General features: G+C 44.4%; 1 long non-coding RNA gene across 2 annotated transcripts in view; it reads left to right on the forward strand.

Moving 5' to 3' along the window:
- Positions 1–15594: 15594 nt before the first annotated feature.
- LOC146861753 (uncharacterized) overlaps positions 15595–23614 on the forward strand; it is a 119761-nt gene continuing 111741 nt past the window's right edge. Inside the window, exon 1 of one of the 2 annotated variants that reach the window (XR_014978043.1) lies at positions 15595–15737. This is a non-coding gene — a long non-coding RNA (uncharacterized LOC146861753). Of the gene's footprint in view, positions 15738–15868; positions 16115–23614 lie in introns of those variants that run through there. The other variant, XR_014978044.1, reaches the window with a different exon arrangement.

Here is a 23614-nt window from a genome sequence, read left to right on the forward strand (position 1 = left end):
CTTTGTGCCCCGGTATTGCTCCCATCTGACACCTTAACTTGTTGAAGTTGGGGTTGATAATTGTGCTTCCCTCTGGGGATATTTTGATTGAATATTCTTTATTCACCTGAAGTATGGCAGACTGTGAGTTCTACCAGGAGGAGGTGGCTGCGCGTGAGGATCAGGGGGATGACGCTTATTACTATGACGATTCCATGGAAGACATGATTGATAAGGAATTGGATGCTAAGCTAGATAAGGCGCTCTCCTCCGCCTTATTACCTATTGCCCAGAAATTAGACCGTCTTGTTACCCCTAGCCCTTCTCCCCCTGGCACTTGTCCTGTCCCGATGCCCCTTCCCCCTTCGGAGCCCCCTGGCCTTCCTTGGCCACACACACATACTTACTCTAAGCTCTATAAGTCCAATGAACAGGCCCAAGAGGGCGCCCCAGCTCCCCCGCCTATTCCTTCCTCCCCTATTCCTATCCATGACACCACTTTTGATCCCGACACTGACACAGATTCTTCTCAGGAGTCTAGGCCTCGCAAATGCGCTAAGAAGCGCAAACATTCTTCTTCCCCTGTCCAACCCTCCCCTTTCATGTTTGACCCCTCGGATATTGTCCATCCTCGCTCTGCAGATTGGGTCCACCCACGGCGGTGGCCGAATACATGCAGACTCATTTACGTAAAAGTTTTGATAAGGATGTGAGGGTCCGCCTTAAATCTGAATGCCCACAACCTGACTTACCTCATAAGGTGGCTATTACCCCAGACATAGATTCTTCCATGACCACCTTCCTTAAAAAGTAAAAAAAGTATCCGAAGAAAGGGATCGACCGCGCCCTTCGGGCGTGTCAAAATAAGGTTCTTGACCTTGCGGGCCCCTTAGCAAATGTTCTGGAGTTGGTCCTACAGGCGCAAGAGACCGTGGTGCTATTCACCCCGAAGTTTTGGGTGGATGGGCTCAAAGGGCAATCTGCATGCTGGGCAATGCTAATTGCGCTTTGGCCTCCGAACGGCGCAAGTCTGTCCTCCTGAGGATTTATCCGCAATTGGTGGAATTGGCCACGGCCGAACCGAGCCCGCTAGCGGAAGGACAGCTCTTTGGTGAGAAGTTCGTAAAGGACATTGCCAAATTTTTTAACACCTTTGCCTCACTCGACAAGTCACAATCCTCGTTGAAGAGAGTGTTTCATCAGGTCTCTAGTAGGGCCGGGCGTGGCAGAGGACGCTCGGCCGGCCGCTACTCCAACCCCAGTCCTCAAAGAGGTTTCGCTTCCAAACGCAGGGGTTACACCCAAGAGCCGGAGCAGGCTGGCTTCTATCCCTCCAGATCTCGTGGATACAGAGGCCGTTTCAACAGAGGTGTCAACCGAGGCTACACAAGCTTTGATTCCCAGTCTTCTGGTAAGTCCTATGTATCCTACGATTCCCCTGGGGGGCAGATTATTGCATTTTGTTGTAAATTGGGCTCGCCTCACCACAGATGTTTGGATCCTGCAGACAGTTCAGGGCTATCAGATAGAATTTCTGGACTCCCCATGTCAACTGATTCCTCCTCGACCTCTCCTTTTTTCCCTTCAAGCACAGAATTTTATAGACTCCGAACTTCAAGAACTTTTGGCAAAACAGGCTATTGCCGTAGGGTCCTTCATTCCCAGAGGATTTTGCAGCAACGTCTTCTTGGTGCAAAAGAAAGGAGGAGGTCAGAGACTGGTGTTAAACCTCAGAGATTTCAATCCCTTTGTAGTCTACAGGCATTTCAAGATGGAGGGCATCCATCTTCTAAGAGATCTCCTGCTGGAGAAGGACTGGATGGTCCGGTTGGACTTGAAAGATGCCTACCTCACGGTCCCAGTTTGCCCCTCTCATCAGAAATGTCTTCAATTTCAATGGAAAGGACAATGGTACCGATATCGTACGCTTCCCTTTGGCCTGTCGTCAGCCCTGTGGGTTTTCACAAAACTCTTGAAACCGGTAACTTCCCGCCTTCGGGAAATGGGGGGCCCTTCAGCGACTCAAAATCTATTACATTCAGAAGAAGTTTCATTACGACCACCTCATCTCCAGACGCTCGAGAGGAGCTTCTTTGGTGGCTGGAACACATGTCGGCCTGGAATGGAAGGGCGATTTTTGGCGCCTCCCCAGACGTCATTATCGAATCCGACGCCAGCCGCTGGGGCGCTCGATGTGGAGACTTTGCCACAGGCGGACGATGGTCTGCAGATGAGTTAAGGGTGCACATCAACTGCCTCGAGTTGTTAGCAGGCTCGTTTGCGATAAGGTCAATATCTCCCCTGAAGAGCAATTGTTGCATCCTCCCCCGGATGGACAATGTGTCGGCGGTGAGATATATCAACCGACTAGGAGGGACGAAGTCGCAGATGTTGGTCAACATAGTGAAGGAGTTCTGGCATTTCTGTCTAAATCACAAGATCACGGTCATAGCAGAATACCTGCCGGGCAAACTCAATCAGGTGGTGGATTGGAACTCCAGGTTCTTCAGGGATTACAGCGATTAGAGGCTTCACCCCACGCTGTTCGCAGAGATCATGAGTATGCGAGGCCCCTGCAAGATAGATCTATTTGCCTCTCGCCTCAACGCTCAGATTCCGTTGTTCTTCAGTTGGAGACCGGACCCGATGGCAATGGGAACGGATGCGTTCCTTCGGCATTGGGGACCGCAGAGGAATTATGCCTTCCCTCCCTTTGCCTTGATCCCAAGAGTGGCGGCCTTTGTCCGTCGTCAGACGGCTTCAATAGTGTTGGTGACACCGTTGTGGATGACTCAGTCGTGGTTTCCCACACTATTGGAGTTGTCTGTGGATCTTCCGTTTCAGCTTTCGGGTTTCCTGACGCTTCTCCAGGACCCAGTGGGGGCTTTCCATCCGCTGGTCCTGCCGAACCAATTATCTCTCATGGTGTGGACGCTCTCAGGAGACACAAGAGCATTGAAGGGCTTTCACAGGCGGCTGCTGGTTTTATACGACAAGCTTGGGCTCCATCCACCCGGAAACGATATTCAGCTTCCTGGAAGCGATGGGTGGGTTGGTGCCTTCAACGGCAGGTGGATTCCGTGGGATCAGATGTGACCGAGATTTTGAATTTTCTGTCGGAGTGTGCAGAATCGGGCCTTGCTTACAGGTCAGTTAATAACTTTATATCAGCAATTTCGGCAGGCCATGACTCTATTGATGGTAAACCGGTGGGGATGTATCCCGTGGTGTGCAAGTTACTTAAAGGGGTTAGGGTGGCCAACCCTCCTCGCCCCAGGTATTCGACCTTATGGGACATTTCTAAGGTACTCTCATTACTGGAGTCTTGGCCAGATAATCCAGACCTTTCCTTAAAACAATTATCGGCCAAACTCACTATGCTGTTATGTTTAACCTCCTGTCGCAGAGTCTCAGATGTGCGAGCTCTGGATCTGGCGGGCAGAATGTTTTCTCCGCAGGGTGTCTCTTTTATCATCACGAGACGGACAAAAACGATGTCACGTTCGGTAGAGTATCCTGCTTTCCCTCACAATAATAAATTTGGTGTTTTGCATTGTTTGAAAAGTTATGAAGAACGCACTCTTGCCCATAGGTCTGATCCACTGGGGCAGTTATTACTTGCGATTCAAAAACCTTATAGACCGGTATCAGCTGCCACCTTGGCTAGGTGGGTCAGGTGGGTGATGTCAGAAGCTGGCATTGATGTCTCTGTATATGGTGCTCATTCCGCTAGAGGAGCTATGGCCTCTAAAGCGTACACGTTGGGATCTCGCTTAGAGGATATCCTGAAAGCGGCTGACTGGTCTACGGATTCAATGTTCAAAATGTTTTATTACAAGCCTATATCTCATGTTTCTTCTGTTGTTATTGATGAGCTTTGAAACAGCATAATCAGAAGCCTCTGGTCCTGACATAGAATACAACATTTTCCAGCTATCGCGACAAGAATTTTAGATTCTATGAAGGACACGGAGGTGAGGATTATCCCACCCGTTGGGAAAGTTATATCAACTGTTAAGTTGTATTATTGTTATATTCATAACAGTATTAATGCCCACTCTTAAAGTATCATGTTTGTGGGTTCCCTATTTTTCAACCTTGTTTCTATTTTCAGGAAATGACTCTAACAAGAACTGAAGTGATACTCCGGCTGGAGATGGATCACCCCCTTGTGAGAAGATGTTGACCACAGGACTTGGGGACTATATTCTCCGTTGAGAATAAAAAAGGAACTGTTTATCTCTCCATTGAGAGTTGGATTGGTGTGTTTTTGTTTGTACTTATGGACTGGTTTTTCGCAAAGAAAGAGGAAGCCAAGACAATGTCTCTCTACTTGCCATTGGCTGTTATGAGGAGGCGTGGTTTAACCTCTTCAGTACCCATGACGAGATAGTCTCGTCATGGAGCACGGTCGCACTGTGCCCATGACGAGACTATCTCGTCATGAACCCCACCCACTAATAAAACGCCCGGCACAGGAGGGGGAAAGGGCGTGGCACCGAAGGGGTTAAAGCCTCATGGGATACAATGTTTTTTACTTGTGTAGTTCATTTTTCATTGGCTGCTGTGAGTTCAGTAAAGAAATTTAGACAGCATAATCCTCGACTCCGTGTCCTTAATAGAATCTAAAATTCTTGTCGCGATAGCAGGAAAATGTTGTACTCCTCAGGATGTTGGCGTCAAAGGATGCAAATTTGGCATGGATACTCTTAATGGCGAACTAGCCCAAATAGCCCAAAAAAGGTGGGGGGGGGGCTGGCAGCGAAGCGGTTAGGGAGAGGATGTGGTCTGACGGCATTCTGGGCAAACCACTTAAATGCCAGGTTGTGCGAGCACATGGAATTCCTCACCATGACAACAGCACTCACGAATGAAAGCGCACGTTACTGCTACGGCAGATGCGCAGGCGCACACTCAAGAGATTGCTGCCTCGGGCAGCTCAGAAAACAAGCATTGGCATAGCCAATAGGTCTCGTCTTTGGGACCTTTTCAGTATTTAGTTATGCAGCACAATAGCCTTACTGCAATATCCTTACTGCAACAACATTAACTGTTGCATGGCTAAACACTTATAAGGCCCCAAAGGCGAGACCTATTGGCTATGCCAATGCTTGTAATCACTGAGTGTGTGTTATATTGAGTGCCACCGTATTGTTTTGTAGTTCATTTATACAGCGCTTACTACACCTGAAAAGTTGTTGAAGTGCTTTGTGGCGAGTAGCATACTACTCCAGAATCCAAGGTTGGTGATTTCTTTCAGTGATTATTAGTTTTTGTTGATTATTGGGATTAGTCTTCTGCCCCGGAGAGCAAAGAGGGATGAGTAAGTAAGCTAGCAGAGAGTAGAAATTGTTAGATTGCCGTGAATGGTCACACAGGTGAGTTTGTGATTTGAGGAGAGGTGTGGTCAGTGTGCAGAAATATAATGGAGATTAGGTGTACAGGCATGTGCTACAGTAGAATATACTCGGACTGTAAGGCATGCAGAGGATGGAGAGTAAGGACAGGGTGAATGGAAGTTGTTATTATTTGAAGTCAGATTTCATGCAGGGGTTTAGGGATGCAGTGGGATTGGGGGCTTTTGAGATAGCACGGAATCGGAGGATGTAGAAAGAAGGGTTGATGGTTAACACCTGTAGGTAGAGTCTATATAATATTGCATGTCTATTGGTTCTGTTTGGCTGTGGCTGGTGTTGAACTGTTTGTAAAACGTGACCCTTTTAGTGTAGTAATAATAATAGTAGTACAAGGTAGGAGGACTACCACTGTGAGCACATATCCATGTCTATACTTAATTGGGACTCGTGCCCACTCCTGCACAGGTCGGTGCCAACCACTTCATGATCAAGGTGCTGTACTTGTTCCCCGGACTTAAAACGGCTGCATCTGATTTTGACACACGCATGGGGCAGAGAAGGCTTCTCATAATATAAGCTGAGGTTAGGTACATGCCTACAATGGTGCTTCTGGCGTACTCTTGTGCATGACTCGACCCGCATAGTGGAACTTGTGAGGAAATCACTTCAATGTCAATTTTATAAACAAAAGTACAGTGAACAATGAGGCAAACACAAGCGCAGTATGTATGTAAGCAAATCCTGACTAAGTAAGGAAGTCGTTTTGACTGGTTTTGTCCATGAATCAGAGGTATAAAATCTTATAAATAATGTGTTTGTGTACCTTGTTTCATGCAGATTCATAATGAACAACCTTAGACTGCTGTTATGTCTCACATTGTTTGTTTCAGCCTCTCTGATGTTCAATAAACTCTTCCCACTCCTTGTGCATTGTCTTAATCAAGGAACGTGCAACGCAAACCCTCCCCCTTTCGCCCTCCACCGCCAGCAGTGCTGCGCTGCGTGTGAAATTCTTCACTTTCAGTTTCACATAGAGCCGCTGGCCAAGGCTTCAAAGTGGCTGAAATAGCCTAAAAATCTATTATGAGTGCAGTGTGACCGCGGGTTCAGACTTTGCCCATTGATGTTTTTGTGCTCCTGCTAATAGAGTGGCAGCCTGAAAAGAGAATCCATGAAGAAAAGAAGAGAGGAGACAGTGACATTAAACGATACTACAGAGAATAGAGGCATTTAGTAGGTGGTAACAAAAATCATACTATGAAGGAAGACAGGTGGGTGAAATGAGGACGAGTCATTGGAGGGAGAAACATTGAAAAGGGCCAATAAGGATGATGCTGTTCTGGGCTGAAAGGAGGAGCAGATGAGGACGCTTCTAATGAAGAGTATTGGGCAGTATTGCGAGAATCCAGCATCAGGGAGTAGGGCAGTGCTTTGAAGTGCAGGTGGAAGAAAAGACGAAAAGCGTGGTATGGAGGAAAGGAAGGTTGAGAGAAGCAGGAGAAGGCATAGCGAGGATTATAATACATAGCGTAGAAATGCAACAAACGTGATTATGGCGATAGAACAAATAAATGCATAGTGTAGGACAGGAGGATAACGCTAATGTAGCACATAAAGTTGAGGAGTATAAACAAAACTGGTGCCTTAACATTTAATACAGCAGAGTGGTTGCATCTTTGATACTGTGGCTGCTGTTGATTCAGCTTCTGATTTGTTTGCAGTTGTTGGGCCATCAGCAGCCTTCTTTGCTTTATTTCCACTCTGGGTCCACTAAGTATGTGTGAAAATTGTCTTGGACGCGCTTTGCCTGCCCCTCGTATGCCGGTGAGTGCCTGTGGCAGCGCAAAGAAGTTTGTAACATTTCAGTTGCACTGATATAGCACTTTATACCCGTTCGAGATGGAGAGATGGAGGGAACAGTGAGTGAAAGAATAGGAAAGAAGGAGGACCGAGTGAGAAAATGGGAAAAATAGGGAGAAGGGGAAAGTAGCAAGAGAAAGCCAAGCAGACACAGAAAAAGGAAAAAACAGGGAGCTGGAGAAACAGAGGGAGAGAAGGGGGGGCAAGGAGAAACCAAGGGAGAGAAGGAGAAAAAGGCAAGTGAAAGCGAAACCGCAAGTGAATGCGAAATTGTGAGCGATGGGAAAACAGCTTTAGAAACTGGGAGAGAAAGGGCGAAAACAGTGAGACAAGAAGAAGCTGAGAAACGTGGGAACACGGAAAGAATGGGGGATAAATCGGTATACAAAGGGAAGAAACTGAGACAAGATGGAGCGTGAAATTGAAGAGGGAAGGTGGCCGGCGGGATAGACGAGAGACCTGGGAAAGCAGAGTGGTGCGTGAGTGCACGCATGCACGCGCAGTCTGCTCTTCTTGGAAGCATATACTTGTGCTTGTGGCGTGCACCTGCGCGCTCCCGCAAGGTGGATCCCGCCACAAGCACGAGTGTGTGCTTCGAAGAAGAGCAGAACGACGGCTAAAGGTCCTCCTATGTAGTGCAAGCGTGCTGCGTAGGCGAGACCTAAAAAATGACTTATGTATTTATTTATTTTTACTTTTACAATTTGTAAAGCGCGCAAATACCCATGGGTGTCTCGGCGCTATGGACAGCAAGCAAGAACCAGAGACTATAGACTATTGGCTGAATAGCCATGTTTTTTGTCATTTTCCTGAAGGCAAGTAGGGTCGGGCTAGACTCTGAAAGATCTGCGGTTCTAATGGAAGGACGACTTTTGTCAACTTGTAGTTAAAGTTCATTGATCTTAAAGGAAGTGAAAATCAATCTTACCTAACTGCCGGGACGCTGTGGATCTGATCTTCGCTGCTGTACCCTGTACCCTGTGACGCGCGGGAGAAGCCCGGGACAAGGGCGGGACCGTTCTTTCCCGTTCCTGACCGTTCAAGACCGGACCGGGCCCTCCCTCTTGGTCTCAGGACACTAAGGTGCCAATTGTGACTTTGTTTACTATGTCGGGACGCGAGCTGAGAAGTAAAGCTTCTCTTGTGGGGGGTTCTATTGCAGGAGGTACGGATACATTTTTAATTAGGGCCAACAATTTGATTGAAAAGGAAATTTCTGTATTAGAAAAGCGTTTATCACATGAACTAATTTCTAAAAGATCATCCCTAGGAGCAATCGCCCTAGCTAAAAGCCCAGACAGGAACCCAATCCCAGTTATCACAGTAACACAGCCAATAGAGCCCAACACTACCACAGGAATGGGGGGAAATGATTCGCAGGAATTGGACATTCTAGTGAATGAAATTTCGCCCGAAATTGATTCACTCCTGTCTAATCATGGCGTCGCCCCTGAAAATGATACTACAGGGGCCCCTATTGTTAGCATTGTAAAACAAGGGACCATTCAAGGGACCAAAGAAGGGGCCATTCCAAAAAGAAAACGGGTATATAACAAAAAAGATGGGAATAAGCCTAAACTAGCTAAGCTGCAAGGTGGTAGCTCCCAACCACCTAGGCCGATCATAGAACCAAAGGATGCAGGGATTGGAATGGTCGACTTAACCGAACCTATCTCTAATAATTCTAGGCCAGCACCTCTGGACCCTGGACTGTCTATAGAAAGCCTGGGAGCACTATTTAAATCCCTTTTACGACCTCTTGAGGTTAAACTAGAACAAATCGACCTTAGATTAAGTAACATCGAGAAAAATACAGCTGCGCTGGTGGCAAATCCAAGTGTGGCCACCAAGCAAGACGTTGCTACCACCCCAGTCTGTGTAAATAGGGGGACTATACCATCTATAGATTTGAGTATGCCTAATAATAATAAAACTGGACTCCCTGGGCCAAATAAACCGGTGCCACAGGAAGTCCCTAAGCTGACTGTTGCTTCTTCGGTGGATGGGTGCGTTATTTCTGGGAATAAAGCGGATGGTAAGGTGGTTCCTCCAGCCCTAGTCAGAGAGTGTAGTAGAAATAGACCCCGATATCCGGACCTCCCACCCGACTCTAACCGTTTCACGGTGGTACTGGCAGGAGCACCGGCACTAGAAGAGGAGGAAGGTGAATCTTTCAGCTCCCTAAAAAGTAAAGTGATCCGCTGGCTAAATTGGAATAGACCTTTGCCATCCCACTTATCTAGTGAGATCCTGATGGTAAGACGGATACCTTGGCTGGGGAAATCGCCTAAAACTATAAATGGGGACTGTATAACAGTCAATTTCAGGGACCCTAGAACTGTTGCCCATGTTTGTGCTGGATTTAATAGGTCCCTGGACTCTACCATTCAAACCCTACCACTGTCTTTCTTCTATCCACCAACTAGCATGGAACACGGGAGAGGCCATGAGGAGTGGACGAGGGTTAATTCAAGGGGACACCGTAGGAGATATATTAGCAGGCCTGGTCCTATGTTTGCCCATGATCATTTCTGCGACTATAACCGCTTTAGCTGCCTTGACGCAGTAGATTGACTGCCCTCTGACAGTCAAATCATGGGTGACTGCTTTGATCAGGATAAAGGGCCCCTAGCGAGTAGCCTGGATAAAGTAGATGAGGTTCTGGGGGAGCAGATGCCTTTAGAGACCACACAAGTTGAGAGTTTACCCCAGACGGTACCCATTAATTCTTTGGTACTTAATAAATCCCAACCCAGAGATGAGCCAGTCACCAGGTTATCGCCCCCTCTTTCCGTGGGAGCGCATATTGCTCCTAAGGTTAGTACCATAGGTAAAGGTTATAATTTAGTGAGTTGGAACATCGCAGGATGGCGGAAAAAGATAGAATCCCTAGGTTGGCAGGAGCTCATTACTATGCATGATATACTCTGTCTGCAGGAGACGTGGCTTACAGAAGAGATCTATCTTGATGGATATGTCACTTTTAATTGCCTGGCACAGAGCTCAAACATGGGTAGAGCAAAAGGAGGGTTGGTGATTTTGCTGTCAGTAAGTCTCCCGGTGCGAGTCAAATTCTATACCACAGTCGGCTCACACTCTCAGGTATTATGGTTGCAGCACAGTGGAGGGCGTAATGTCCTAATCATTAACCACTATAATAATGTATTTGATCAGGCCAGTACCCTAGTAGTTGATGAACTCAACTCAGCAGTCGACAGATTATGTGGGCTAAATCGCGTCTCCTTTGATATTCTGTGGGGAGGGGATTTTAACATTCATATGTGCCCTGATTCATTTACGAGCGTGTGTGGCTTTGAAGGGGACGGAGGGGTGGACCGGGCCCATTTTGTACATACGGCTTATGGGGAAGCTCTTAACACTCTTATGCAAAAACTGGATGTGTTAATACTTTTGCCAGGTAAAGATAATGAGGGCAATCAGGTCCCAACCTTCGTAGGAAGGAATTCAGCCACAATTATAGACTATCTATTAGTCTCAGAAAGTATTAATACTCTGTGTAGCACCCCGGAAATCCTAGATTTGGCCCTTAGTGATCATAATTGCATCACGATGCAATTGTTCTTCTGGGGGAGAAAGGATAGAGTAGTGTGTGGGACTGTTGGGGATATTATCCCCCATAGACCAAATGGCACAAGGATTAAATGGGCCAGGCATAACGCAGAGCAGCTGTTGACTAAAATTGTGGTTGCCTGTCTCCAGGAGTTGGAACGCTGCCTCGATACTGATGTGGGTACCACTAGAATCCTTGTTGGGTTTGACAAAATAAATGAGATAACCAAAAAGATCTTGACAAACAACAAGGCTAAGGGACCAAGGGCTGCTATAGGCTGGTTTGATGGGGCATGCACAAAATCCCTACAAGAATTTAAAAAAGCCCTCACTTGCAACCCCAGGGATAGGGATGTTGTCAGTTCGCTAAGGTGTATTTATAAGGAGCACTTGATCCGAAGAAAGCAGGAGTTAAGGGAAGAAGCATGGGAAAACTTGTCTAAGGCAGCTGTGCTCAAGGATACTAAGTTATTTTGGAATACTGTAAATAGTCCCTTTCTCCAGAATGAGGTTTACCCAGTATTATCTGCCCAGGTTAGCGAGGAAAACTGGGTCTCTTATTTTTCTAGTATTTTTAATCCAGGTGGGTCAGCTCTGGGGAGTGCCGTGCCTACTGACTCTAGTCCTAACACTTTCCTTAATATTACCATCGCTGAGGTGGATAATGCCATCCGGTGTAGTAAGGGAGGTAAGGCACCCGGCCCTGACGGGGTTCCGATTGACCTTTACAAAGCTGATGTACAGCTATGGAGTCCTTTTTTGACCAAGGTTTTTAATGCAGTTGCCATGGCCACCTTCCCCCGGTCCTGGGGCGAGTCTATAATCATTCCAATATACAAGAAAGGAGATAGGGGCGAGGCTAAGAACTATCGCCCAATCTCACTTCTTGACTCCTCCCTGAAAATAATGAGTAGGGTGTTATTGTTGCGACTGGAGGAATGGGCAGAGGTCAATGGAATCCTTGCTGATTCCCAGTTTGGGTTTCGCAAGGGGCTGGGCACGATTGAACAGTGCATTAACCTAGATTTGATTATAGGTAAATATACGCGTGCAAAACAGGGCTCTTTATTCCTCTGTTTAGCGGACCTTTCAAGTGCATTCGATCTGGTGGACCATGCATTACTGTAGACAACCCTACTGGATCTAGGTGCACCATCTGAAATTATTTATTTGCTGGCACGACTGTATAGTAAATTGTCGGCTAGGATTCGCTTTGGTCAAGCGGGAGAATGTACCCCCAATATTAGAGTGGATTGCGGTATTAGGCAAGGCTGTGTCATCGCCCCCCTTCTTTTCTCCCTTTTTATTAATGCCATTGAGTCCGAGTTGAGACTGGTTAATGCTGATGCCCCAACCGCTGAAGGACTAGCAATTCCAGTATTGCTTTACGCAGACGACACAGTGCTTCTATCTAGAACCCCTGTCGGACTGCAGAGACTCATGGATAAATTTTGGGATTTTATTAAAGGGAGAAAGCTTAAGATTAACAATTCAAAAACCTTTATTATGGCCTGTGGGAAGAAAGTAAAAAAATAAGAACCTTTGTGTTTGATGATCAAACGATCCAAGTGGTTGAGAAATTTTGTTACTTGGGTATCACTTTTAATAGTGGTGGTATATGGGCTCAGGAGATGTCTAATGTTAGGGCAAAAATGAGGAAATGTGCCTTTGGTATCTTTAAATTTGCTTCCAAATTGGGAAGTAGGCGCATATATGACATGTTGTATATTTACCGCCACAGATGTGTATCTTTGGCCCTTTATGGTTCAGGCGTGTGGGGACATTGTCGCCATGAGGCTTTACAAGTGGAGGAAAATACATTTTTAAAAAGGCTCCTCTGTTTACCATCCTCAGCCTCTACCAGACTGACCCACAAGGAGGTCGGATTGGAACACCTGGCAGACCTCATAGGATTAAGACCCCTACTGGTATGGAGATCTATCTGGTCTAAGGAACAAACTGGCTTTACGAGGAAAATTATCAATGATTGCCTCCGTTTAGATAAATTTAGACTGATCCCATGGCTTAATTATACTATCACTACGTTTAGAGATGTGTTTAATTTGAACGTCTTTGAAGACCCTGCCTGCGCTATTGATATACCGAAGGAGTTAAAACATGTTTATTTGGGGGGTAAAGCTAAACTACGTAGTGATGCCACATGCCAGTTCTCTACCCATATATATTACCATTCTTATAATTTGGCTTCTCAAAGTATCTAAAATTGGTCACTAAACACTCCCATCAGCATGTCCTTACTAGACTGCGACTAGGGATAGTTCATAAACTGGTAGCTTACCCTTAAATTAAGAAACATACCTCTACCCCATGCCCGTGTGATGGGATTTCGAAACAAAGTCCTGAGCATTTTTTGTTGATTTGCCCATTATATTTGTGTTTTCGTATCACTTACCTGAAACCACTTTTTAAAAAATATGTTGTGCTCACTGCGAAATCCGCTATGAGCCTTCTATTTGCACTTGATGAACCTGATGTGTGTTATTTTACTGCTGTATATATTTTAAAATCTGTATCTGCAAGAAAAAGTATGTCCTTTTTATCTTAATGTGTTTAATCTGTTTCTAGTCAAACCCATTGGTTTCCGTCTTCCCATTGTCATGAATTTTATTGTGCTTTTATGATTGTTTTCTAAAATGATCGAATAAAGTTTTTTTGAATTTGAATTTGAAGTGAATTATTGTAAGACCAACACGTTAGAAACTTTAGTTTTTATTTTTACGCATAAAAACAGCTGTATTCCAAAGGGATCGGAGTCCTTGTAATGTCTTGCTTTGTTGCTATGGCAATGGTTTTCTTGGCTTGCAGCTATTTGGATGCACAATAAAGATGTATGCTCAGAGTCGGAGGTGTCATGTGTTTAATAAAGTCCTGATCTTCTAAACAGTAAATGCTATGAAAATCATAATTCTCCACTGGATTCAGCTCCTTCTCAGGATACTTGAGGGATTTCCAATACCACCAACTTGTTCCTCGTGTCCTTTGTTTCTAGCTACATCATGTCTTTAATATTTGAATCCAGAACAATGTAAAGATATCTTTGATGCTACCAACCCACAAAATCTCTTCGTTTTCAAAGAAATAAATGTGTTCTGCTTTTCTTGTCCTTGGACTGATTTAAAATACCCAACTACTTTCATTTTACGTTCCTAAACCCTCAGGTGCAATGTCCATGCTATTTACAACTTTAGAATGTACATATAACAATTCTCCATATGTCCTTCCACTCCATTGCATAAGTTGGTCCTGCATCAAGCAACATCGTCAACAAAGTTGCATTTCCCACCATACTGGTGCTGAAATATTTTTCTTTTGTGCTTCAGTGAAATAAAACACGAATTCCTTCCCTCTCTTTTCTTGTTCTTCCCCTTACCAGTCACACGTCAAACTGACATTCTACAGTGGCTCCATCTTTCCCAATCACCTGTAGTAATTCCTCTTTTCTTGCTGCAGGATAAGTGATCGAAGTTTGCTAAATGTTTTGCACTGCCACTTCAAAAAGATAACGTAACCCAATCACCCGAATTTTCAAACTTGAAACGCCCCGTTACTATTTTGTTTTTGGCCTCACTTTTTCTCAAACCACATGCACATTGGATCTTGCAACATAACGCTTGCCTAATTTCAACCACATTGAGGTCTAAACCCTTGTTCTCTGCATCACTGAACTCAGGTGAGTTGCCAGAAACCCACAGCCCCATGGATCTCAAACAATGCAGTAGGAAGGATTTCTTTGTTCGCTGCAGAAATGTAAGCAATGTACAGCAATTACATAATATAAGATGCCTCGCTTCCACAGACAGGGCCTATCTTGGCAGGAACAAGTAACAAGTCGGTACACAGCATGTTGAAATACAATGAGATGTTGACACACCACCAAAACACACAACCCTTCACTCGCATCTACTCACGCATACATCAGTCAAAATATAGACCCCTGACACCGTACCTTATAGAGCACTTGCGCTGTCTACCCCAAACAGCTGCATCCACCAGACATCCTCATTATTGACAAAGGTGACCCCCTCCAATGTTTATGCTGAAGGAATGCAGTGTGAAGATGGCGATGGTTGGATGAGGAATAGGAAGTCTCAAGGCTTTACATGGACTGGCCATCTGGGGCTGAATGTGGCAGGATTTCTTGCACCTCTCTCAGCAAGCTACCCCAAGCCTGAGGCCCCACCTCCGACCATATTTACTAAACACATTGATCCTCGGTTCACATTACATTTGCAAATCATTGAACGACTCACCCAGACAACGCAGTGAGCCTATAGAAATACACCGAAGTATTTTTTTTACAATAATCATAGATTTGTAAACATTAGTGGCTCGCTGCTCAAGTGCTTGTGTAATTGTGAAAATGAAATGTGACCGCAGACACAAATCACAACAAGCATTGGTCGCGGGGAATGCAAAGATGGGGTGCTGCAGCGGGAGAGAGAGGCGAAGGCGCGCGCGCCGCAAACATGCGACCCGCCCAAACATGCGGCCCGCCCGCAGCAGCGCCCAAAGTGAAAGTAATTGCACGTTCACACGAGCGTGAACGCAAGCATTAGGCCAGCAAATGCCGATGGGAGGCACTTTTAAATCCCACTTATATAAGTCGAGCAGCAGCGCCCAAAGTGAAAGTAATTGCACGTTCACACGAGCGGGAACGCAAGCATTAGGACAGCAAATGCCGGTGGGAAGCACTTAAATCCCACTTATAAAAGTCGAGCAACAGCGCATGCGCTGCTGTAGGCTCGACCTAAACAGCGCATGCGCTGCTGTAGGCTCGACCTAAAAAGGCGTCTTGGTAAATTGCATTGTGCGCAAGCGCACGATAACACGCATGCGCACACGCTATGACAGGTCATACACAGACGGGGAGGTAACCTCATTTCCTACACTATCGGCGTTGGCTCTAGAAGCAAGATGGTTCCACCGGTGCCTGTTTCTCCTCTGATCAAGGTGAGGCTAGTGTGCATCCGCGATCTCGATTCTCCTCTGATCAAGGCGAGGATAGTTTGCATCCGCGAGCTAGAGTATCCTGCCATGCACCTTGGTGGGGGTACGTGGCCCACGTTGTGGCGGAAGACCTTGGTTCGTCCGCTGTGACGGTGTGCACCCACACGGAGGTCACGCGGTCATCGCCAACTGATGGCGGTGTTAATGGGAAGGCCACGACCGCAGTTCGGAGAGAACCACGGATAACACCCAACTTGAACTTCGTGCTGTAAACCATGAAGAGCAACTTAAAGAACCTTTCCGTTGGCAGCGGTATCTCATTCCGTTGACAGTCCCGTGCCCAGCTCCCTCCTAGACTCTTTTCTGTATACATTTTTGGGGTAAGGTTCATTTAGAGTAGATCAGGATCTTCATTTAAAAGGCGCACCCATGATGGTTTGGCAATGAAGGGCGCGTGGATCATGGGCAGAGCCACCAGTACTCAGGCGTCTAGCAGTGTTCCTGCCTAACTTATTCTCCATTTTTATTGAAACATGTCCGCTTTTCTGTGTAAAGGTATGGCTGAATCCTACTATTAATTATAACGTAGTAACGCGGAAAATAGAACCACTCCGGACTAAGCTGTATGTGTCCGACGTTGGGGAAGAAACTGTCTTCTCTCGAGACATAACCATTCTTCTCCGTTCAGTCACTAGGCATTTCGAATAATCTTTTAAACATTTTACATGATTCTTCAAATCCCAGATTGTTGAATGACTTATTGCCCCGACAATATATGGGTAGTCCTGTACTACCATCGTTCCCACTTTTATATTGTTACTTTATAGAGGTTCGTGTATCTCTTATTCTTGCATTACCAATTGAGGATAGTATGTCCTTTAGACAGCATCTTTATAGTTGCCTTATGTCATGGTGAGTCTGAGTTCTAATTGATTTTCTCTTTCCTGATAAAGCGACATGGAGCTTAAGTGTTTTGGAAATATTATCGATAGGATATATTGTTTTTAGGAATGTGAGATTTAGGCTTGGAGATTAATGGTTTTGCATGTTGTAGTGAAAAAGGTAGTGTCTAAACTGCTAGAAAGGCCAGGCCTACTTGGCAAATAAATGTTAATCAGAAGTAACACGAAGGCAGTTGGCTGTAATGATGCTCTACCCGCCTTTTGCCCCAGAATGCATTCTATTCGCATCATCCATAAGCAACATTTTGAAGGTTTTGCAATTAACAATTGCCTCCAGATGAACCAACATTTTGCCCGTACGACCACTTGCTGTGTTGGATGACATCGCTATTACTGCAGTGTTAACTCAATTTTCAACCCCTGTTGGATTTATTATTGTGTGTCCGTATTCAATTGTAGGAGCGTTGTACAGAATGTATTTTTGGGTACTACCAATTTTCTTCTGTTGCAGAGAACCCGCCCAGTCTGACACAGAGTGCACTGATTTGCCATGATCACATGAATGCTAAGCTTTTTCCTCTATTTAACCGACCCATAGCGGGTCCATGTAGGGGTTGTCAATTTACGTGTCATTGCCTGTTTGGGCCTGGAAATGACCTAGGATCAGCAGTCTCTGATTAGCACTCCAGCTAACTCGGGTAACGGATTGTCTCAGTACTTTGACAGGATAGATGCATCAAGTCGCAACTTATCACTATGCTAGATTGAATAACTGTGTAGTACACTTTCTTGCCTTACTGGTATGGAATAGTTGCTCCCATGTTCAGTTCATGGGTTTGCTGCTCCTGGGAGCAGCTCACAACTGACATGGTGGGATAACCGGTCCTGGGCACCTTCCTTAGTTCACTGGGTGGGATAGTTGCTCATGAGTACAGCCACTAATTGAGCGGTGTGTGGTATCTGTAGGAAAGTAGGATCGCCTTCTTATGGTTACCCCCACTCTTTGCTTGATGGTACAGTTTTTTTTACTAGTCTGACTGGGATCCTGCTTTCTCCTTTAAATTATCAAATACATGTTCTTTGGTACGCTCCAGATTGGATACAGGGGTACCCTTATCAGTCCCTAGTATATGGTACACATGTACCCAGGGCATAGGTACCCCAAAGGCCTCCCATGGGCTGAAGCATGTATTATGCCACCCATGAGAGGCCATGCAAAATGAAACTACAGGTCTCCTACTGCAACCTGTGTAAGTTGGTGCTTGCACCACTTACTTTAGATATAGATTAACTATATCTAAAGTTCACTACACTTAAAACTTACATCACCCCTATAGCAGACCTTAACAATCCTGAAGGCAGGGTGCTGGTTTTTACGTGAGGGGGTGCCCTTCATGAGCAGAACCCCTCTGCAGTCTCCGGAGACTATTTTCCCGGGTTGTCTGTGACTCAGCTGGACATACAGGTAGAGGTACATTAATAGCCTCGCGGTAAAGCTATTCTGAAAACGGCTGCATATAATTTATTTAGGAGTTTTATATAGCGCTAGCCAGACCCCAGGGTATCGGAGCGCTTTACAACAAAAATAATGGTGAAATCAGTCAAAGAAACTCTATAATACAATTGAGTCATGGCTAATCAAAAGTCTGAGAATATAGTATCGCATTCTTGGCATGGAAACGCATTATATGGGAGTCCTAAATAAATTGCTTTGAGTGAGGGCCTATTTCCGGAGGGGAGGTCCAGGTAACAATCGGATGGTGGGTGAGGTAGAAGGCTTGAAGCTCAGGTGGCTGAGTGCTGCGGAGCGCATGAGTTTGCGTTTGGGCAGCGGCTATCCATTCAGAAGGGATCGGTTGAGGAAGAGGTCTTTGAGTTGTCCTTTGAAATTTACAAAGGAGGGGGTGGTCCTGATATGGACTGGGATGGAGTTCCAGATTTTTGGCGCATTTCCCAAAAAAGAACAAGATGCGTTATTTTGTTTCCGAGTTCTCGGAGGGATGAGAAGTGGTGTGGCTACTCCTGAGGCTGCTTGTCTGGCCTGCTTTTTTGAGTTTTGCGGCCAGGTAGGCGGGTTTTCCCGTGTGTAGGGCTTTGTGCGTGAGACAGGCAGTTTTGAAGTATGCACGCATTTCTATTGTGAGCAGTTTTAGTTCTCTGAATGCAGGCGAGATGTGTTCAAATTTCTTTACTCCTGTGACCATTCCGGCTGCTGCATTGAGGGGAGCCAGGTGGGATTTTGCTGCTCCTCTGAGGGTTGCATTCCCATAGTTCAGTCTGGGCAGTACTAGGGCTTGAGTAGCTTGTCTGAGGTCATTCGGAGGGATGAAGGGCTTTATTTTGTTGAGCAGTTTGAGGGTGAGGAAGGCGCTCTTGGCACAGTTTTTGATGTGTTTGGTCATGTCTAATTTTGGGTCCTGTATGATTCCCAGTGATTTCACTGAGTCGGCCGGGGTGAGATTGCAGTTAAGAGCATCCAAGGCTTTGAGCCATTCTATGACTTGGGGGTTCTATTCCTTGTTGGAGATGAGGAGGATTTCTGTTTTGTCTTGGTTGAGTTTTAAGTGATTGAGTGATAGCTAGTGTTGGACTTCTTTTAAAGTGTCATGTAGTCTTAGGATGTCGTTAGTCAAAAAACAGAGCCTCCTTGTCATCAATACAAAGCAGTCAATACATAACAGTCAACGTACCTTTCACACTGCAAGGGTGAGAGTGGACAGCACAGATGTAGTCACAATGATTAAGAGAAAAAATAGTTACGTCAAGAAAATTTATTATCAATTTCATACATAAAAACTGCAAACACAGTACTATATATTGTCATATGGCTATTTAAGAAGCGGTGACAGTATTAACATATCAATGCACATTAAAAATCATCATAAACAATGACTAAACAAAAAATATATCATAAAATGTGAGGTTAGGGACACAATAAGAAGGACAAAAATAGTCCTATTGACAGAGGAAAATCACCAAACCCAAAGACTCATTGATTGTGACCCTAGTCAATATTATTTCCTATTCAATATGTCACAAAGAATTATAATCAGAGATTTTGTGTGGTTTCCTCATACAAGAGCATCGACGCGTTTCGGTGGGCTATTAGTTCTCGGCCAACACCTTCATCAGGAAAGATTAAAATAGAGTCCCAATAGCAGTTACATTAAAATCAACGATCTGAAAAAAACATAACATAACATATTTTAAGTTACTTATAAAATCTATTTGTTCTCTCAATACATAGACACATATATGACTGTCCAACAAATCATCCCCGCAAACGCATCACACAAGCGAACAGCCAGACAAATTTTAATATGCAAATCCATTTGTACCTGTTGTGGAAACTCCACTTCGTAGTGCTATACAGGGTCGTTGTTATTAGCACATGGTGCTCATATGAGCGCTACCAGGTCAAGAGGTTTTCACACAATGTTTTAAATATACTCGTGGAAACCCAACTTAGCAATGCTCTAGATATGCCATCTTATTGGTCTTTAAAATCTGTGAGAGCACTAAGTAATGATCCTTACATAAGCATTTTGTTAATTACGTGTCTGTGCACTAGACTTTAGCATCAGCATCACTGCTTGTATTCCATATCAAGTTAGAATTTATTTGCATTCATAGAGGACCAACTACCTTATTTGTATAAGAAGCTGTATCCATGCAACTACCGCCACTGATTCTTTCTGTCTTTTTCCGCGGTCAAGAAAAGTTGTTCACGGTGGGTTTATAGGCACCTAATAAGTAAAGACATGACAACCTCCAATATTCCGTTTTAAACAACAATCATACTATAAGGAAAGATTGGTCCCACTTAAAATTACCTGGGATGTATCTGCAGCGAGTCTAAAAAGACTTCACGACACAGAAGTTTTTCTATATAGGCAGTATCCTTATATCTCCCACGCAAACGTTTTGGCACCTATTCAATGAAAATGAGTGCCATGTTATATTATTACATTATCATACTTATTTTAAGTGATCATTTTGCATACTATTTAAGTCTGACAGGATTCATGTGAAAAATTCTTTTTACACATTCTCTGATTCATAAACTTTAGAGAAACTGAATGTTTCTAAACTATTCAGAGCTTTAAGCATTCCTACATGGTTCTTTCACGAGTAATTCTATTACTTCCCCAACTTTATCTAACACCCACAATCTTGTCAAGACTTATGTGTCTCTTACTACATAAGAATCCCTATCGATGATATCTAACAGGGTCTAGCAGATATAGTTAACAGAGACCGCGGTAATAATTCAACGTTACTCATTTACCTTCGGCAGCTTTCTTTTATATAGTCCCTGCTTCACCATCCAATTTGGGTCGAAATTATATTCAAGCCAGGGTTCGGTGCAAAATAAAAGCACTACGGAGAAAACAGCTATGTTTTAGTACGATTCGAAGTGAACTGTGCTATAGCGAATCAGATTATAGCACTTACGAATAGTTACAACTAAAGCTACCTCTCGTCAAAGCTTACCTCCGTTTGCCTGTTACGGTGCATATAGAACAGCCCTCTGTGCAAATACAGCTAAACTTGACTTGAACTCAAGGAGTATATATACGGTATGACTCTTAATGAAAACAGGTGGAAGTGAAAACACTACTTCCGGGGCATTACGGACATGTTACCCTCGTTGTTTCGAACTCCGTGAATGTCACCGCCATCTTGGAGGTGTCAAAAAATGGTCGGTGCCCTATTTATTAAGCGGATAATGTCTTTACCAAAACGAAACGGAGACCGCTATAGACCTGCAGTCGCCATCATTCTATATTGAAAACATATGCTTTTTTTTAAGGATTATTGTCATTTATTTATTGACATATACCAGAACCTATTGATTGCTATGATGTCATTCAAATGCAACCAACGAGTACGTGACAATTGTTGAAATGGCTCAGCCTTGATCCTTCATATCTAGTCAAGACTTCTAGGATCATACCAGAGGGAAAAAGGTGCCCCAAAAAAATTTTTTTTTGGTCATATTAATTCTTCCAAGTAGGGAACAAGAACCCTACAAAATGGCCACAACCATATACAGCGTAATTATTACTAGAGGCATACCTATCCACTCAAAGCCAACCTCAGCCAGGAATTCGATCCTGTTGGCTTGATAGTGAGTTAAAAATGTGCCATTTGGCCCATATTCTTAGCTCTAAGAAGATATTAGAGCATCACCTATACGCATACTAATGCAGACAACAATTTGAAGATCAGCCATTTCTCTTGCTCCTATATCCCTAAACAACAAGGGAAGTAAGGCCAGAAGTCTTACCGCAAGACTCTTCTGTTTTTGTCTTATCTTGTCGCCAGCAAATGTTCCCATTCCTCTCTACAATTCAATCCTTTATGTGCAGTGTTTAAATGGGAAATATACCATTGTTCACGTGCCTTTCGTTTGTTAGTCATATTACCACCTCTCCTATCAATTTTAATTCTTTCCAGGATGAACCACATGAAATCGTTTTCTCCGTGTCCATACTCAAGAAAATGTGGCACCAAAGGCGCAGTTAGTTTTCTTGTTCTTATTGCTGATCTGTGCTCTTGTAACCTAACCCGTAGTTCTCTGCCTGTCTCTCCCACATATCCAAGCCCACACGGGCACTGGAGGAAGTAGACCACATTTTTACTCCTACAGTTGTTAAGAGTATTGGCTCTGATTGTATATCCATTGTACTTCATTTCTTTAGATTGCAGACACTGGGGGCAAATGTTACAAGTACCACATCTATAATTGCCACATGCTCGATCGTTCATAATGGTTTGCTGACTATCGGATCTATCTTCACGATAGGTGTGCACTAAAATATCTCGCAGGTTGCTGTTTTTCTTAAAAGCAAACAGTGGTTTGTCTAATTTGACCTCTTCCTCATAGTTTAAAATATGCCAGTTTCTGTTGACAATATTTTTAATTTGGTTGCTCATGCTGCAAAATTTGCTCACAAAGACCACTTTGCTAGGTAATTCTTTGCTTGCTGCAGGTTTGTGAACCAGGACATCTCGATCATAAAACCTAGCGCGTTTTCGAGAGTGGGTCAAGAGTTTTTTTGGGTATCCTCTATCCCTAAATTTGCGCTTAAGGTCATTGGCATGTTTGTAAAAATCCTGTAAGTCCGAACAGTTCCTCCGAAGACGGAGAAACTGGCTAAAAGGGATACTATCCCTCTGAGATTTCGGGTGAAATCTTGAGAAATGAAGAAGAGTGTTCTTGGCCATAGGTTTAGTGAACAACTCAACTCCCAAAACTCCATTGACATCTTTAATTGTAATGTCCAGAAAGTCAATCCTGGTTCTGCTGAAGTGGAACGTGAATCTTAAGTTTGGATCTCCCAGATTTAACCATTCGAGAAATGTTTCCAGATCCTCTGTGGATCCTTCCCATATAAAGAAAATGTCGTCAATGTAGCGGTACCAGCCCGCTACATTTTCAAAAAATGGGGCCATCTCATTGTATATATGCCTGATTTCAAATTGGCCAACATACAGGCAGGCCAGACCAGGAGCACAGGTGGCCCCCATGCTGGTCCCTTTAAGCTGTTTAAAATATTCGTCTTTGAACAGAAAGATGTTATTTTTCAAAATCAGGTTTACACAATTAACAATAAAGTCGGCATTGGCTCCACCTAGGTCTCGGTCAGTCAAAACCTCTCGAATGACATTTACTGTATCATGCTGTGGGATGTTAGTATATAGAGACTCAATGTCTAGGGTAACTAGACATTGAGTCTCCCCACAGAAAGGTTTCCCTTCAACGAGAGAAATCATGTGAGCGGAGTCCCTCACATAAGAGCGCAGCCCACAAACAATAGGGCGCAAGAAATGATCAACATATTTGCTGATGGGTTCCAGAAGAGATCCAATACTACTCACTATTGGTCTCATCGGGGGATCCGTACAGTTCTTATGGATCTTTGGCAGACCATAAATGGCAGGGGTCCTAGGTTCCAGATTATTAAGGAATTT

The sequence above is a fragment of the Triturus cristatus genome, chromosome 2_2 (assembly GCF_964204655.1).
Source record: "Triturus cristatus chromosome 2_2, aTriCri1.1, whole genome shotgun sequence".
In the NCBI taxonomy this organism is placed as follows: Eukaryota; Metazoa; Chordata; class Amphibia; order Caudata; family Salamandridae; genus Triturus; species Triturus cristatus.